Below are 18482 nucleotides of genomic sequence, written 5' to 3'. Positions count from 1 at the left end.
TGAAGCCTAGTAGCGAATTCAATCGACACCTTGCGAAACCTCTGCATGTATTTTGTACAAGTAACTCTGTACCAAAAAGGTTAATTCATTGAGAAACGTCAGATGCTGTTGTGCTGCTATAAAGGTTCTATCAAGAGTTTATGAGTATCTTGGCTCAAGTAAAAGGAGATACTAGTGAAACTTGATTTTCTTGGCATATTTTTCCTGAAGGATATCCATGTCAGTCATTTTTCCAGGGAATTCCCGAATGCTTTAGGTTACATGGCTATCGCAATGAATAACTCATAGTGAGATAATGGATCAGGTATTATTCCTCTACTTTCCATTTGACGAAAAACAATAGGCAATTAGGATAGTATTGATAAGATATTTATTAACTACGTAACTTGGTTGGATACAACAACTTGATAGTAGTAAGTAAGTAGTAAGAAGTATCGTAGAAGTAAATCTATTTGCTCCTTATGTGTTGCAATGTAGAGCCAAGCCTGTTTTGGTGGCTGAAGGGTCACTCTCCCCATTGGAACCTGGATAGAGATTTTAATAGAGTAAAGGTATAAAGAGGGTTCACAAAATTTCCACTCTGGACCCGGAATATCTATCTATGGCACTGTATAGAATGTTTTTTCAAAATGCAGGACAAATACATAGGTAGCCCTAAAATTCTCAAAAAAACACAGACGAAAAACATATTCTCCAAAATAAGTCACTTTATTCTTTTACAAAATATTCACTTTTAGGTTTTATAATGTTTAATACCGGGTGCGGCAGCATAACCTTTCCTTTTCAAAACTCAATAAAAACTATTGAATGCATCGGAAAATATTTATTTATTTTTTATAATGTAGGTACATGTCTAAAGTTTTTATTTACATTGTTTTGAAGATCAAATCTGTTAGTTGACGTCCCCCATTCTCCATACATTGCGTAAACCGATTTCTGGCGTTCGTCATGACTCTTGTTAGCATAGCAGGTGTTATGTTGGCAATTTCTTCTTGGATGTTGGTCTCCAAATCTTGTAGGGCTCTTGGACGGTTCACATAAACACGGGATTTAAAAAAACCCCATAGAAAAAAATCACAAGGGGACAGATCGGGAGAGCGTGCCGGCCATTCCAAATCGCCTCTAATTGAGATAAGGCGCTCTGGAAAGTGTTCCCTCAAAACAGCCATCAATGCTCTTGAATTGTGTGCTGTTGCACCGTCTTGTTGGAACCAAGTGTCCCCCAAATCTAAATTTTCTAGCCGTGGGAAAAAAAAATTCTGTAGCTTGTTTACATACCGGTCCGAATTCACTGTCACTGTAACCTCATTTTCCTCAAAAAATCAGGGACCAATAATTCCAGCTGATGAAATTGCACACCACACTGTGACTTTGGGTGAATGCAAAGGCTTTTGATGCAATTCTCGAGGGTTGGTGTCAGCCCAGTAGCGCATGTTTTGTTTGTTAACCGACCCACACAAATGAAAATGGGCTTCATCGCTAAAAAAAACAATAGCACCCTCGGGAACGACATCAAGAAGAAGCTCACACGCGTTCATCCGAGAATTGAAGTCACGTTCTGAAAGTTCCTGCACTATCGCCATCTTATAGGGATGAAAATGAAGATCATCACGAAGAATTCTTCTCACAGAACGATCGGATAGTCCAAGGGCAGATGCGTGTTTGCGCGCAGAACGCTGTGGCGATCGCAACATTGACGCTCTCACTGCTTCAATGTTCTCAGGTGATCTAACGGGCCGAGGGACTCCAGTTCTTCCTTTTGTCGCACTTGCAGTTTGTCTGAATGTAGTGACCCATGTAACAATTGATTTGCGGTCTGGGACGGGAGCCAACGGGGCTAAATTAAAGCGATTCCGAAATGCACGCTGTGTTGCAATAACCGAACATCCGCTTGAAAAGTGAACCTCAACGGCAAAGGCACGCTCCTCACTATTCCAACGCATGTTGACGACTGAACCATGTCGGGACAAAACTTTACAGAATCCCCTCTTGAACGAGATCACTAGCGCTCCGCTATGACATCAACTAACTGCGTGGCGCGCATTTTAAAAAAGGAAGTTATGCTGCCGCACCCTGTATTTTTGTTTCGCACTCGAACAAATCAATTGTCGATGCATTTATTCGAATCTGAATTGCGTATCTCAGAAACATCCTTTTCTGATGTTGAAAAAACGCTTACCTTGCATTTTCAGTTTAAGAAAAGGAAGCCGAAAGAATTCATTATTAAGTGCTAAATTAGGGAAGTATAGGAAATGAGCCAATAATTCCATGTTTTTCTTTCCAAATAATCAAATGTTTGATGTACTGTGCGCGAGCCGACATTACGAGGATGATGCAGCAATTTTCGTTGTTTTGTTATTTCTGCGAAAACTTCAGGCGTGTATATCAATTACAGTTTGCGGTTCTTCAATGTTCAAGGGCAATTATAACAACTGGTCTAGACTTACGGTATAAGTGCTTCCTGAAGAGCTTTTGATAGTTTTGATGCATTTTAAAATACCAAAATAGTTACTGTTATCTTGGTTGCCTCATATAAATATATCAAAGTTTTATCATTTATTTCGATACTTTGTGCGATTGTGAATTGATTTTATCATTTTCGGTTACCAATTCAAATTTTTAATCTATCCAATTCAATTTTCAAGTTTCGCTTCGATGAAATTGTTTGGAGTTTCATGACTGCAGAAGTTTCTTTACTTAGAAATATTTTTATAGCATCCTCTAAGTCAGGAAAAGAAACAGCCTGGTGATAAGACTGGAGGGAGGCGGTTACGTACGCAACCACTGTGGGCTCACGTCGGGTGCCAACTGTGTTACGCACGCAACAACTGTGGCCCCACTTTGGGCGCCAAATCTGTATACTTGGTGCCACAGTTGTTGCGCACGCAACTGAGTTGGCGCCCAACGTTGGGCCACAGTTCCTTCAAAGCCATGACGAGATAGTACCATTTGATTTCTAGATTGAGGTTACAACAAAAAAAATCAACCGTTTAAGTTTGCGGTATTTAGGCTCCTCCCCAACCCCAGAAAACGTCAGTATCCATAAAAAAAATTCCTATGAAGAAAAAAGACGAAAACCACCCGCCGACCGAGTAGATCAATCAATTGAAAGCCTTAATAAGGAATACAAAGGATAGGGTTGGGAAACTCTACGTTTTGTGAGGAATCTGATTGAAATTTGCTGATCTAAGTCCCTCCCAGAGGAGTGACGGCGCGAAACTCAAAGCTACGATCTAAACCAGACACCCACAAAGTCAACAAAGACGCGTCGATCAACTTTATTTTAAATATGTGATGAGTCAATAATTTGAGCTAACTCCTCGGCAAATATTTAGAAGGTGAGTTTCCGATGGGCAAGTGAATGGACAAGGTCCATTCTACTTCTTTCTACATTGATGAACAAAATCCTTCTAAGTTCGTTAAGACATCAGAGTATTCGCAAGCGAAGGGAGCTGTGATCCTAATACCATCAAACCGCATTACTACATGGATATTTTAGTGCTGTTTCGAAAGTGGGTGCTGCATCGAATCAAACAAATGATAATCAGAAGTGAAGATTACGTAGGGTTGGGCGAAAGCCTCCAACTTAGCTTTTCGGAAGGTGCAACAAAAATTCTTTGGCATGCCTATTGCCCCATTTCGCGTTTTTCGCACAGTGCCCGGCTTCCGTGGATTTTTTCCACTCAAACTAAATCACTCGTTTCGATCACCAGATGCACAGCAACGCCTTGTTGCAAGGATGTTGCATTTTGTCTGCGATAATGACATGTTTGGTTGGTAGTTTTCAGGATACCAGGTACCCAGGATAAATTTACAAGGGAATTTGTGTGTGGAATCGATATTTTGTATGGGCACGCCTAATATTTAGTTCTTCCATGGCTTTGTAATGCAAGTTCTAGCGCTCTCATGGTGAAATACATATAACGCTACCTCATCCGGGATGGTTGTTTTCCCTTAAACGTTGCCCCATCCTGCTCTAGCTGGGTGCAGCATACTTACGCTTTTTTGGGTTGGATTATGTGGTAACAAATCCCAATGAGTAATTCCTCGAATATCCTACCAAACACACAATGAGACCTCACGAGGATGAAACTTTGGCGTTTAATGATTTTGTAGAGAACACACTTCTCATCTCCAGTGACGAAATAGGAAATAAAACCTTTCGATTTTTGCCTATTCAAGTATGAAACGCAATTGCTGAAGCGGTCTTCCTTGTCCTTCGTCAAATTTTCCAGTATAACCGAGTGATCGGATTATTCCTTTCAAGGTTGTACGATGTGCGTTAAAGCCTCTTTTATAGTTCAGGAAAAGTTAGTTTAGCACCCTTTATCTATTTCCATATGGAAAACGTCGTTCATTCAAGATTAAGGCTATGGATGGGCCCCTACTTTGGTGATCTATTTCAATAAGGCAGATTCTTCTTTGTCTTCGAATATGCAATGCCTTGATTCTTCTTTTGTTTCTTTTTCTAGTATTGTACCCATATTTCATTCAAAATTATGTATTTCCATAAAATCTCGGTAGGATAACGATACAAGAACGTGATCACAAGATTGCGTTCATCTCCACTGAAAGCCAACTTAGCATCTACCTCTCCTTCCAACATTTAATACTCGAGCCTGTGGATTACTTTTATTTTTATGTGAATTTGGTTCCAAATTAAAAAAAAAAACATCTGATCGAATCTGAAAAATTTGTTTGAGGGATAAAAGTCTACGTCAAATAAAATATTTTTCTTTGATAGTTGAGAATTTTTTGAACTATTCTAGATACTAACTAACCGTCTGTCTGGTGATTTTCTTCAGCCCAATCCTTTTGGTCGTAACAACAATACCAAATTTAAGACCCCTTACCTTCTCCAATTCAAAGCAGTGTTTACATATCTATTCTAATCTAAACTATCCTCAACCATTTTTTATTGAGATAGTGATCTCGTTTGTCAATGTATTATCTTTAAACCTCAGATTCGAGAACTTAAGCTTTGATATGAAAAGAAAAAAGCGATTTATATTCAAATGTGGAAAAAACTGGATTTTTCAAAAATTCGGCTTTGAATACAAATAACCATGCCGTGGATTTCTTGGAATATAGTGTAACAAAATAAAAGGAGAATATTATAAATATTATCTTAATGGTTTCGAAACTCGCTTTTCAACATGCATTCTGTGTTGTTTTCTCTTCATTTGCTAATTCGTTGAAATAAGGCAAGGTCATCAAAAAGAACAAACTCCAATGAGCATTTTTTTAATACGCGATTCAAGTGGAGGCAGACTATGACATCACGTCAAGGTGTAGGTGGAGCACAAAATCAACATTTGCATTCCCATTGTTCCAAACGTTGTTGATTGAACAGTCGTAAACAACACAAAATTCATAAACCTTCATTTGGCCGGATAATTTAGCATTCGAATAATTGAAAGTATTAAATTGGCACAAATAGAGGCTGGAAACGGGCGACTATTGTTTACAGAAGTGGTTTTTGCAGCCGGGTGTATTCATTTACGGTTTTGATGCAAAAGGAATTAATGAAACAAATGAAATTTTTAATATCATGTGTTAATTGATATTTCCATTTAGTTTTCAGTGAATTTTTGAGTAATTACTCCTCTCAAAATTAAGCTTAGTTAATTGCAGGGAAGCCCCTTTTTCCTCTTGTCTGTCATCACGGATTTTCAATTCTTATGGAATAATGAATATTGATTATTAGCCTATAAATTGAATATTCCTATTAGAACGATAGAAAAAGATCTAAGCGGTGACTCGTTTTAGATACTTTTTACGATGTCCACTTTACAAGTATGTTCTATGTTTTTGTTTCAATTATAGAAACTCATTAAAATTTTTGCATTTTTATTAGCTTCTAAATAAGGAAATATTTTTATGGATAATACATTGATTATAATTAACTTGTATTTTTTATTTTCATTTGTATTTCCATGAATCCATGAAACCATTCCTTGACTGTCTGAACCACTGCATTTCATTTTCGAATAAGTATTATTTTTACAATTGAATATTGCGTGTTTAGCACTGATAGTTCCATTTAATTTGTATCACTGTTGACAATGAAATATCCACGACAAGGCTTGCAGGCCAATGCTTATTGGAGACGCTTATGTCATGACATGAAATTAAATTTGATAATATAATAACAGCAATTTGATGACACTTGGCCTTGAATTAAGGTGATTGGAAGATGCCTGATGTAGTCTAAATAAACACCAATGAATGGAACGAGGTTTCATTGACGGCCTTTTAACTTCATGCAAATTATTATAATACCAGAAATATTTTGATTTGCGTGCTTGAAAATTAATCCGACGCCTGATTCCTGAATGATTTCATGTAAATATACGGAACTTCTAAAATTGCTGAAGCTGAACCAATTTTAAAACAAACAATTCTCTACCGATGTTACAACAAACTTCTTCTTTAGTTCTGCACAACTACATATGCAAATTAACACGGAAACATTACGTAACTATTTATTCACCTCTCAGGTAGGAAAAAACAAAATTTCGCCTGAATAGTAAATTAGCCGGTCAACATAAAAAAATCACCCAACCACTATCATTAACCATGCATTAAAAAACAACAATTTCTATTCCAGAAAGAGTTATGTATGTATATTTTAGAGGTTTAATCGCATTGTGAATACCAACCTATGACTATATATTGGCCTTGTAGAATTTTTCGCCGGTTAATTTTGTTTTTTCTGGCAAGGTTTTTCTGCTTTCATATTCTAGTTACTGTTTCATTTCTTCTTCATTCCGTATGTGCTTTTCGGGATATATGTATGTTGAAGAAAAGTTCAGCCATGAAGTCTTAATCTACAAACTATGAAACAAGTTTTTGAGGTTTAAGGGGATAAGAAAAAGCCAGGAATGATCACATTAAGATGCAGTATATTTGCGTATCTCGTTTGAACTCACTAAACCCACTTACGGCTCAACCCTCTGTTGACCGAAGTAAATAATGCTTTGAAATATGTATAATCTTGGATATGTGAACCTCTCGAAATCTTAGCTTCTACAAAACGAAAAGATTTACAGTTTTATTGTTACTAAATGGTTTCAGCTTGATGCTACAGAGAAAACACTGTCTTTAGAAACTCTTATTCGTCATAGAACCTTGAAAAGTAGTTTCATAGTGACTACGTAATAATTCTGTGAGATTTTACACTAAACTCATCTAATTTGCCGCCAAAAAAAACTGAGATTTTATACAAAACTATTTTTTGTTTGATATTAATTATGTGCGAAATCCCACAAGGGCCTCATTAGTCATTACCTTTACTTACCTTAACATCGAAAGAGTCTCCAGTTGCCCAATTTGATTGTATTCGACGCCTATTAGTTCCGCAACTTTGGCGATAATTGCATCAACTATGTCCCATGCTGCTAATTTCATTATTTCTGGGTCGGTTGCATGCTTTTACGATAAACGTGCAGCTTTTTCGGATTTTAATCAAATTTGTAAAAAATAAATGTAGTTAATTGAGAGCATTTTTTATGTACATACATAGCTGGACCGTACTTCCTGGGACTGCTAATCTCTTTTTCTCCTTCGATAAAATTTTCGGTATATGGACTGTGGCGATATTAATGGCGTCTAAGCTCATACTAATATTTTGACAGCCGGTCTCAATTAAACAGCTACGACCGGCCGGGAATTAATAGATTTAAATATCCTGAACAAATGCTGTCAACCCAACGTTGAGTGCGCGGGATTTGCTTCATGTATCAGCTTAACTTGAGTGTAGCTGCGTTTCACAATTGGCGTTCTTTCTGATTGAAATATCAACGATCGTCCCATTTTGCCCCGCCATAAGGATAGATAAGAGCACCATCGACTCCACTCCACTTATTGGATTGCTCCTCCCACGGTGCACACCCTTTTTCTTCGTTTTGCCTTCCTCATTTCATTGTTAAATCAGAGTGATGGCCTTACTCACTGCATTCCGTACTTCATCCAACTCTAATATTTCTGGAATTGTAGTTTCAAACCTAAAGGATTGAACAAGACGTTAAAATAGTTATCGTCTCACACAAAAAAGTTACGTCCTATGTGATGAAATTAGATCCTGAAATCATCGTGTCCAGTGGTGGACTGAGGGAGGTGAGAACTAACTTCACCCAGGTTACGCTTCAACCAAGTCTCGATCGTTGCGATCAGTCACTATGTTCACCTTCCTTTCAGCTTTATCGAATAGCCAAGAGTCGCTCCAATATCCGATGTTCTCCGCAATATCGTTGATTCCGGCCTCTAGTTCTCATAGAAATATTTTACTTCCGCGCCAAGTACATAGACCGGTATCATACCGACAATCATACACACAGGGCTTGTAACTCTTAAGAGTATTCTGACAGTGTGCCGTTGTCAACAATCTTCTGTGAGACACCAACCTTTGACATGATATTGTGTTAGTTTGCCTCTTTTGGGAGTAAGCGCACGCAGCTGATTTTCCCACGAACACAAACAGCAGATGTTGAGTACTTTGTGGAGGTCAGGTCAGCTGTCTGGCGTCCTGGCCTACGCCATCTCTCCATCTTAGGCAGGGTCTGCTCCGTCTTCTTTTTCTACCATAGATATTGCCCTTATAGACTTTCCGGGTTGGATCATCCTCATCCATACGGATTAAGTGACCCGCCCATCATAACCTATTGAGCCGGATTTTATCCACAACCAGACGGTCATGGTATCATCGCTCATAGATTTTGTCGTTATGTAGGCTAGGGAATCGTCCATCCTCATATAGGCGGCCAAAAAATTCTTCGGAAGATTCCTCTCTCGAACGCGGCCAAGAGTTCGCAATTCTTCTTGCTAAGAACCCAAGTCTCCGAGGAATACATGAGGACCGGCAAGATCATAGTCTTGTACAGTAAGAGCTTTGACCCTAGGGTGAGACGTTTCGAGCGGAACAGTTTCTGTAAGCTGAAATAGGCTCTTTTCGCTGACAACAACCGTGCGCGGATTTCCTCATCGTAGCTGTTATCAGTTGTGATTTTCGACCCTAGATAGGAGAAATTATCAACGGTCTCAAAGTTGGGTTCTCCTATCCTTATTCTTCCTGTTTGACCAGTGCAGTTTGATGTTGTTACCTGGTTGGTTTTCGGTGCTGACGTTGCCACCATATATTTGGCCTTGCCTTCATTGATCTGCAGCCCAAGATCTCGCGCCGATTGTCGCCTACTCGATCTGGATGAAGGCAGTCTGTACGTCTTGGGTGGTTCTTCCCATGACTACGATATCGTCACCATAGGCCAGTAGTTGGGTGAACTTAAAGAGGATCGTACCTCTTGCATTTACCTCAGCATCACGGATCACTTTCTCAAGGGCCAGGTTAAAAAGGACGCATGATATCTTGTCGTAGACCGTTGTTGATGTCGAATGGTCTTGAGAGTGATGCTGCTGCTTTTATCTAGCCTCGCACATTGGTCAGGGTCAGCCTAGTCAGTCTTATTAATTTGGTCGGGATACCGAATCCTCTCATGGCCGTGTACAGTTTTACCCTGGCCATGCTATCATAGGCGGCTTTAAAGTCGATGAACAGATGGTGCGACTGTTGTCCATATTCCAACAGTTTTTTCATCGCTTGCCGCACAAAGAAAATCTGATCTGTTGCTGATTTGCCTGGAATGAAGCCTCTTTGATATGGGCCAATGATGTTCTGGGCGTATGGGACTATCCGGCCTAGCAAGATAGTGTAGAATATATTATAGATGGTACTCAGCAAAGTGATACCTCTATAATTGTAGCACTGTGTGATATCTCCCTTTTTATGTATGAGATAGATAATGCCTCGTTGTCAATCGTCAGGCATTGATGCGCTGTCCCATACCTTGAGCATAAGTTGATAAACCACTTAGTGTAACTGGTCACCTCCGCTATAAGTCCATCGGCCGCAGGCAACTTATGATTTTTTAACCGATGAATTGCACGGACTGTTTCTCCTAAACTTGGTGGTGGCAGCATTTGTCCGTCGGCTTCAGTTGGCGGGACCTCCAACTCGCCGATGTTCTGGTTGTTCAGTAGCTCATCGAAGTACTCAACCCATCGCTCCAATATTTCCATTCTGTCGGCAAATAGATTTCCCTCTTTGTCTCAGCAGGATGAGCATCGAGGTGTATAAGGCTTCATCCTGCTGACTTGTTGGTAAAACTACCGCGCCTGCTCGGTTGCCCGGTTGTTCCCTGTACTTTTCTAGTTCACAGACTTGTTGGTTATCCCAGGCTTCCTTTTCCCGTCTGTGAAGTCGCTTCTCCGCTCGACGGTTCGTGATAAGTCTCTGCGCGTGCCCGCGTTCTTTGATTCCTTACTCTTTAATATGTCAGGTGCACCTAAAACATTTTAAAGGTCACCTTAGGTAGATTTGTGGACGCTTTTTAAACCCAGGCGCAGATGAAAGGAGTGTCGCCAAGCCGCTATGGATTTCACATTCTTCTGGTCAACGATGAACACGTAAAACTATTGGCATGTCTGTCCGCGTTTTGGGGGAGGAGAAAGACGCGTGAGTAAAATTAGTTTAGTTTTGTAACCTCATGGGAGCAGCATATAATTTTCGCCCCACGTGTGGATTTTCCTCCCTTCGCAGTTTTCGGCGAATTCCGATGAGCATGAAATCCCGAAGCGAAGTAAAGTTATTGAACTAATAAAACATGAAGACGCGAAGATGGATTTTTTTGTTTGAGAACTCATGTTCAAAAAGAATATGTAAAAAGGGGTGTTTACATCTGGAGCTGCTTCCAGAGCAGAGGTGAGGATGAGTTCTCTCTGCCCTGGACGATTTGTTAATCAATCAAGACAAAGATCGAACTAATTGCTAGTACAAATAACGCCCCCCGCGCAACCAATCAAGACGAGCCAACCCCACTTCTGAACGGGACAAAAGCTGAAAAAGGGAAGAAGATGATAAAAATGAAGTGGTACAAAGAGGAGATGCTGCTAACAATTAAATATTTTACCGTCAGCCTGGCACAATACAACAGACATTACAGAACGTGAAATCTTTCAGGAGGATTCGTTTTTGTTATGTTTGGTGGTTATTTACCTACCTTTTTTTGCAATACACCACGACAAGTGCTAATCTATCGTGTTTGGCATATTGCAATCTGCTGATAACTTTCATTTTTAGCCACTTCAGCAGTAAGGTTTTTAGTGATTATATTCAGAAGCATTATTATCTTCAAATTCTCCCGTTAATGGCCTCTTGACCCAATGATGTGGACAGACTTTCTAATATTGCATTAGAAATTGCACAAAACCACTGACTCAGGCTTGATGATATTTTGCTTATTATCGACCTTTATCTGCCTCGATTAATCAACACAAATATCAATTCGTAAAAAAATTTACATTTTTTTAACACGAATCCACTTAACTTGGACTTCGTCTATAAGTGACGGTGATTATAAGCCGGAGAGGAAAAAGAATTATGAAAAGCAAGCACCATTCAACGTGATTATCAATTGATATTTCTATAAAAAGTAATGCTATCAAAATATATTTATTGAAGAATGAGTATATTAATTGAAGAATGCATGTTCAGATAATCGAGTATCGTTAGTTACTTGTTGAGAGAAACAGCACTTAGACTGATCATAGATAAGTATTTTTTTGGGCAGCAAAGCGACGACAAGTTGCAAACGACCCTATCAAAAATTTACTTTTAAACTACTAAAATCAGTTTTTGCCGAAAAAGGAGTATAACATCCTGTTATTTGTTTCAGTTCTTAAACAGTCATTATATAATTAAAAATATTAAGATAACACTCATGAAATAACTCCGGAAAAATTATTGCATCCGCCAATTGTTTAAATTTGGAATTAATCGGATAAAATTCACCATTAAACTCCCACATAAATCGTAAAATACGGAACATGTCGCCATTTACTTCAAGACAAAAACAAAAACACAAAATTCTTTGAAACATACTTGCATGACCTCGAAATTTTCTGAACGAATTCAATGTCATTTCAGAGCTATTAGCTTTATATTTACTAAATGGATAAGATATTTCTTTTAATTGAAAGAAATGAAATCCTTAGCGCCTAACATAAAAAAATATGTGCCAATTGCGGTGATGTGGGTTTCAATTTTTTGTTCCTACGAAAAAAAGAGGTAGTAAAATTTGTCGGGAACGTTTCGAATTAGGCAATACTACTTAAAATTCAAGGCGAACTTCTATTGTATATAGAAGCCAATATGACGACATATTGGACATCACTTTTCAGAAGATAAATTTATATAATTTGAATATAGAGATATGGTATAGTTTTAATATTTCGATGGTTGGAAAATATAAAACCATCTGAAACGAGGGAAATAAATTTGAGTGACAAGAACCCATTTTAAAACTGCTTTTCCAATAATTGGATATTTTGTTGAGCTCATCGATTTAGCTTAGCCTGGAGTATAGAAAATAGCTTCGGACCCCAAAACCTGTTCGAACGATTGACGAAACGTTCATTAAACTTCTCATTTCCAAGAATCTAGTTGAACTACTCCATATAAATCCACTAGAATTTGTCTATTTTCTTTATCTCCTTGCATGGTTTTAACCTGAGGTCAGTTTGGTAAGCTCATATACACTGGCTACTGGAGGTGTATAACATCATTGCATGCAAGCCTTTTAGATTTATTATGTATACATCACACGAAGCTCAAACTGGCCTAGCCGGTATGCCTCTATTTCGCGTAATCCAAAAATAGATCGTCAACGTTGGAAGTGATGTCGTCGCCTCTGGTTCAAGTAATCTCATTACAAACTTATATTCGTCTAGCGAAAATACACAGCCATGTGCATATCTATATATATTTGTGTAATTCCTCCCTTTCACTTTTTAGACCACCCGATTCAGAGAACACACTTTACTGATAACAGACACCTAATATCGCACAATAGTAAATTGTATCTAAATGCTCATTGATGAATATCTTAGGGCCGGAAAATTCATCTTTATAAGCTCTTTTCCGGCATATTTCGCACAAATACTACTGATATATAAAAGATAGTTACACAGTAAAAAAACGGCCGGTTCTCGAAGAGAGTGGGACCCCCCAGCTTTGAGATTGAGCCTCAAAACTCCATGCTTTAACTTTATCTAAAATTCAACTCGTATAGCATGTTCAGTTTTGAAATGGTCGTCGGTGTGCGCTATTAACGCTCTAACCAAAGCTTTTGTACGCGATTTATAATATTTTTTTGTAATACAAATTCTAAAAAAAAATATAAAATAAATCTAGATTTCGTGCAAAGCGTGTACGTGTGCGCGAATAATTTGTGATTTCCATAATAATAATCTGTTAGTGTATATTTTGATAATTATATTTTGTGGTTTTGTTAAAGTATTGTAATAATCTTTTCTGGTTTTGGAAGCTTCGGAAGCCAATACAGAAGCAGTAACAGATATTGTGTAATGAGTTTTAATGAGCATGTGGAGAGTGAATCTTTTCTTCGGGGTTTAGGAGAGTGCAATGTGCCGACACGATGTAAACGCTATCAATCATGATTAGTGCGAAACTACTATTTAGTGCCGGTCTAAAGAACACGTTAATATAATCTAGGATTAATCCCAAATGGAAATGCGTATATCTGAATCTGTGATGAATTTAATATCTTATTATTTCTCATCTACTCGGAGTATATTTTTACCGGCATGTGAAATATATTCTTAACTTTAATATTTATCATAGCGGAACAATTCCAGATAAGCTATTTTATTAATAGTTCTTACCCTTGGATTCAGCGAGCATGTTATTCGAAATTCTCTAAAAATGTTATATATTAGGAGGTGGAAATAGTACCCCTTCATAATAAACCATATTTTGCGGTTTTGTCCTACCAATTCAGACTATTCACGTTCAGTAAATCAATGAATATCAATATCATTGAATGTGCCTTTAATAAATTTTATCATTTTTTCAATAAGAATCATTTCCTTTATTTTCAAAAGACGCAGCTATATTTTTATGGCGAATTTCCGATAGAGATTATTCGTGTTTTATTTTGAGAATCGGTTGGATAGGAAAGCGAGCATTTCTGTTAACAATTTGTTTTGGAATTCTCATTTCGATATTTTTTGAAGAATTAAAATACAATTGAATCCCAATAATTCCTATCCGATTATTCGCATTTCTCGCTAATTCGTACAAATTTGCCGTCCTCAGAGTTAATTTTCTTTATTTTGTATTCTCGATAATTCATACCAAACCGTCAGTCCCTTGACCATACAATTTACTGAGATTCAACTATAATAATCCGTGTTTAGCAGGGTTAAAGTTTAGAGAATATTTGTTAGCCCCAAATTAAACAAAATAACCAAATTGGACACAGTTTCTCCTTTTATTGGAAAAAGTTGGTTCCCGAAATATAGTATAGGTCTGAAAATCACACAAAACAATTTTAGCCAATGAGAGGGAAACTCTCATTAACGTGTTTATTTTGTTTAATAGTTAACCAGCTCCCAATTTATTCTCAACACAGAGAATATATTGTTTTGCTGCTTTTTATTATTTTCCATCAAACGCTTCATTTGCAAAATCCCAATTTTTATGATATGCGACGATGTTATCTATAAAATTTATCTTTATATACCCCTTGCCTGCTATCTTCGTGATATGCTTTTAAAATGAGATCACGCAATAATTAGTAATTCTCAATGTTGACCTTACTTTGATGAGTTCGTCTGAGAAAAATAAACATTAAATTTACATGACTAAGTGCGTTGACATAATTTACTTAGTTTTGCTTCTTTATTTCTTGGTTTTCAATGGTTTCTGGTATGATGAATAGGAAACAGATAATTCATTTTTATAGTAGCTTTCTTCACTCTGTTTTCAATATGCTATACCCCATTCATAGGCAATTTGAGTGGAATATACTAAATTCATAAGATTATATATTTAATATTTTGGATAATCGTTTGAGGTCAAATTTAGGGGTTTTGGTTTTCTTTTCTTTTCTTCAGTAGATATCTTACCATATGAACTAAAACTAAAAACAAGATCCTAACGCTGAGTTATAAACAGAGAGTTTTGACCGGCTTTTCCAAGGTGCCTCATTATTTATTATAAACCCATTACCACGGTGAACGACTCGTTTTTCTTGAAAGCAGTTTATTCCAAAAGTAATTGAATATTCAATTGCAATAAAAAATCTTTTGGTAAAAATTAATGCCAATGGCAGCAAAGATTAGCATTCAAGAAGGTGTGGCTGCATAATTTGCCTTCTTCTTCAAAACTTTGGCCAGCTTTATATTCACATCCGTCTGCGTATTCAAGGTTGAAATTTGCATTGGAGATGAGGAATAAGTATAACATCACTAGCCAAAGTGTAGAATCACTTGGATTTGAGGTAATTTGTTGGAAGGTTAGTAGTACCTGCCCTATGAGTGTATCTTTGCTGTCCTTTTCTAAACTGGGGTTTATTATTTTATGACCACAACCGGAACCCTGTCATTTAAGGTCATAGGAACAGCATGATATGATCCTCAAAAACGCATATAGACGGGGAGATATTTTGTGAAAATAAATCTCCGTAGAGCTAGAATTTCACAGGATGTTTTCGATTTCCGTGTCACCAAATAATATCCACAGTGTCATAGCTTCTTTATGCAATTTTCATGAATTTCCACTATGATCAGGAGGACATGTGTGGTTTGGTAGCCACAAACTCGCAATATTTGCCCAAGCGCAAATGACTGCCAGAAAAATAATTGGCAGACTTTAGTCTTTAACGCCAGCGACAGTGCTATTTTAGGCCGGTAGCCATTATTTTACTCTGTTTTACCTAGTTCCTTATTTGTCGATTTCGCCATATTTAATTTTGTTATGAATTTCGTCGTATATAACTCTCCTCCTTGAGCTTTTCACGTCGAACAAATGCCTTGACACTTATATATGTGACATCACTTAACGACCAAAAAAAATAACAAAGAGGATGTGTATAATTTAGGCATATAGTGTGAAAGTAAAGAGAACAAATTGTGAAAATACAAGGGCTCAAGTATTATCTCTGATTTGAGGTCCTGCAAATGCTCCCGTTATGTGTCCATGAAGAGAATCATATGAATGGCTAACCTCTCACACTCAAATATTTAGACCAAAAAAAAAAGATATGATCATTTATATCTCTGACCCTATATGAATCACAATTGTTGAAGACAATATACCAATTTTCGCATGGAACGGCTCGTTGTATGGATGGTTTGTCATACATTAAGTGATGGGGTGAATACGTACAGTTTGACTGAGAGGCTCGGAAACATGTCTTTTTGCACTCGCCTAAGAAGAATATCCCAGATATCCGTACGATGGCTGGAATTCATTGGTTTAATGCAACCTTGTGCATAATATTACCATTGTGGCCAGGATACCATAGAGCACAGATTCTGGCAGAGTTTGCCGTCTTCACCACGTTGTGGATCATACTCGCAAGATAGTTTACTGGATCAGTAGTTGCAGGCATGTAGTGAGTCAGTGATGAGTGCACAATTTCCTAATATTTCTTTCCCATGCTCTCTCGATAGCTTGCAGAATACTTAAAAATGTCAGCCGATGACACTATGACATTATTCATTTTGTACCTTAAACAAAAATTTTACCTCTGAGAAAAGACAGCTTAATTAGCAATATTGCCCGCCACTGCATCAAGTGCCTATCATTTACAAGGCACTTCAGCTCTACTGCACAGGCTTTTGCTGTCTCTGAATTGTGCTAGGAGGTACCAGTGTTATAGGAGAAGATTACAAAGAGGTCGGAGCAAGGGTAGGGAACATTAACGCTTTTACACTGTTGAACCCTTCCTAAAAATTGCTGTAAATTAAGATTAGGTCATTTTGGCATGTAGAGTTGCGCAGCTGCAAGCGAAATTAACTTCCTGTCAAGGTAACATTAGTGTGAATGTGGGATCATATTATATGATCGGTCTTATGACGGGATTTGTAGATCCTTAGATTTTCTTTGGGGAGAAGTCCCCAAGTATGTCCTACGGAAAGTTCCTGCTAGCCCTTTCGACCTCGTTTGTAATGCGTAATCTACCCGAAGTCTGAAGAAGCCATTTCGTCTTCATATGGAAACAATACTGCTCGACTTCTCAAGGTTCAAGCTAAATTTGATTGAGAGCCTAGATTGAGCAGTTGTATGTGGAGATAGATTATCCTATCCGTACCTGATGCAGATTATAACTTACAAAGCCTACAATTACAGTTTCTGGGATATTTTTCGGTGGAGGGGTAATTTCTCGCGCTCTGTAACTATATGAAATTATACTTGCCAATAAAGCGTTCTATCAAGCGCTATCAACTTTGAAAAACAAAAATACACGTAAAAACAAAGTTGACAGTTTGTAGCATGTAACATGCACAATGAAACAGACCAGAGAGTAGTCTGGGAGTAATTAGGGGAAACTGTTAGCTAAAATATTTTATTAATATCATACAAATAATATATTTTGGGGAAACAACTATCCTCTTGTTCAGTGATCTCATCTCTCTTCTGAACACTAGCTTAAAAGAATAGTTGATTCCCGAAATACAGTATTTTTGTAATATTAATAAAAAAATGTTAACGAAGCCAGTGATTCATTTTTGTAGTAAATTTTAGAAAAGCAATTAATTGGCCTCCATCATAATCCTTTTTTTATTCTGTGTGTTTGAATATAGCATCCGAACCTTCTTCCGACCCCATATTGATCTCAATTCGTAATTAGCTACAATGCCCAATGGATAGACAAGGTGGGTTTGTTGTAGGATTATGTTAATGTTGGCCCATACAGCCTATTGGCTTATTGTATGACCTAGTAAAATTCATTTACGGGAAAATTCCCACCCGAATTGCTAGGATAAGAAGATAATCTACTTAATGAACCCGATAAGACCCTTATTCAGGGTTTGTTAGTCCCCAGGTGACATGTTTCGTCTGCGAGAATACCAAGCATTTCAATTATTTTTGAATGGTTACGCGGATTTCGATCAAGGCTTGTCATGCTGGCCCCTTTCCTCTGCGTTGTTTAGGAAACTAATATGAGCACCACTCTTATTAGGATATTTCTTTTGAGGCCAAGTGCAATTGGAGCGTTATGTTCAATTTCATCATTAATAAGCATCTCTTCATATAAACTAAATGCATCACTGCTTTGACTAAAATGAGTGTTGAATGGCAAACAGAAAGTATCGAGGGTCTAACACATAAAAGTTCATTATCGTTGCAAACGTTTTTGTGTGCGTTTGAGGCGTTTTTCTTGATAGCAAAAAACTCATTTGTTAAAATGGCTTCTTTACGTAATTATTGACCGGTAAATACTGACTGGTTTTATGTTAACAACCTGAATATCCAAGGTCGAGATTTGCATGACAGAAGTGGAGCATTAGTAGTCACATCGTCAATTTAATCGGATGTGAAGGACAAATAACTGATATTCTTTTCGTATTTAAGGCTTATTTTATTGGAATACTACCATTTAAAAATGCAGAGTCAATGC

The 18482-nt window shown here is 37.6% G+C and overlaps 1 protein-coding gene across 50 annotated transcripts in view; it reads left to right on the top strand.

Annotated features, from left to right (window-relative positions):
• LOC119653756 (dystonin) overlaps nt 1–18482 on the top strand; it is a 525582-nt gene that overhangs the window by 436084 nt on the left and 71016 nt on the right. The window contains exon 1 of one of the 50 annotated variants that reach the window (XM_038058721.1): nt 13140–13305. The exons of the other annotated variants lie outside the window; for them this stretch is intronic. The gene's annotated coding sequence lies outside the window, so the exon portion shown is untranslated. Of the gene's footprint in view, nt 1–13139; nt 13306–18482 lie in introns of those variants that run through there. 50 annotated transcript variants of the gene reach the window in all.

Source organism: Hermetia illucens, chromosome 4 (genome assembly GCF_905115235.1).
Source record: "Hermetia illucens chromosome 4, iHerIll2.2.curated.20191125, whole genome shotgun sequence".
NCBI lineage: Eukaryota > Metazoa > Arthropoda > Insecta > Diptera > Stratiomyidae > Hermetia > Hermetia illucens.
This window is presented reverse-complemented; position numbering and strand designations above follow the sequence as displayed.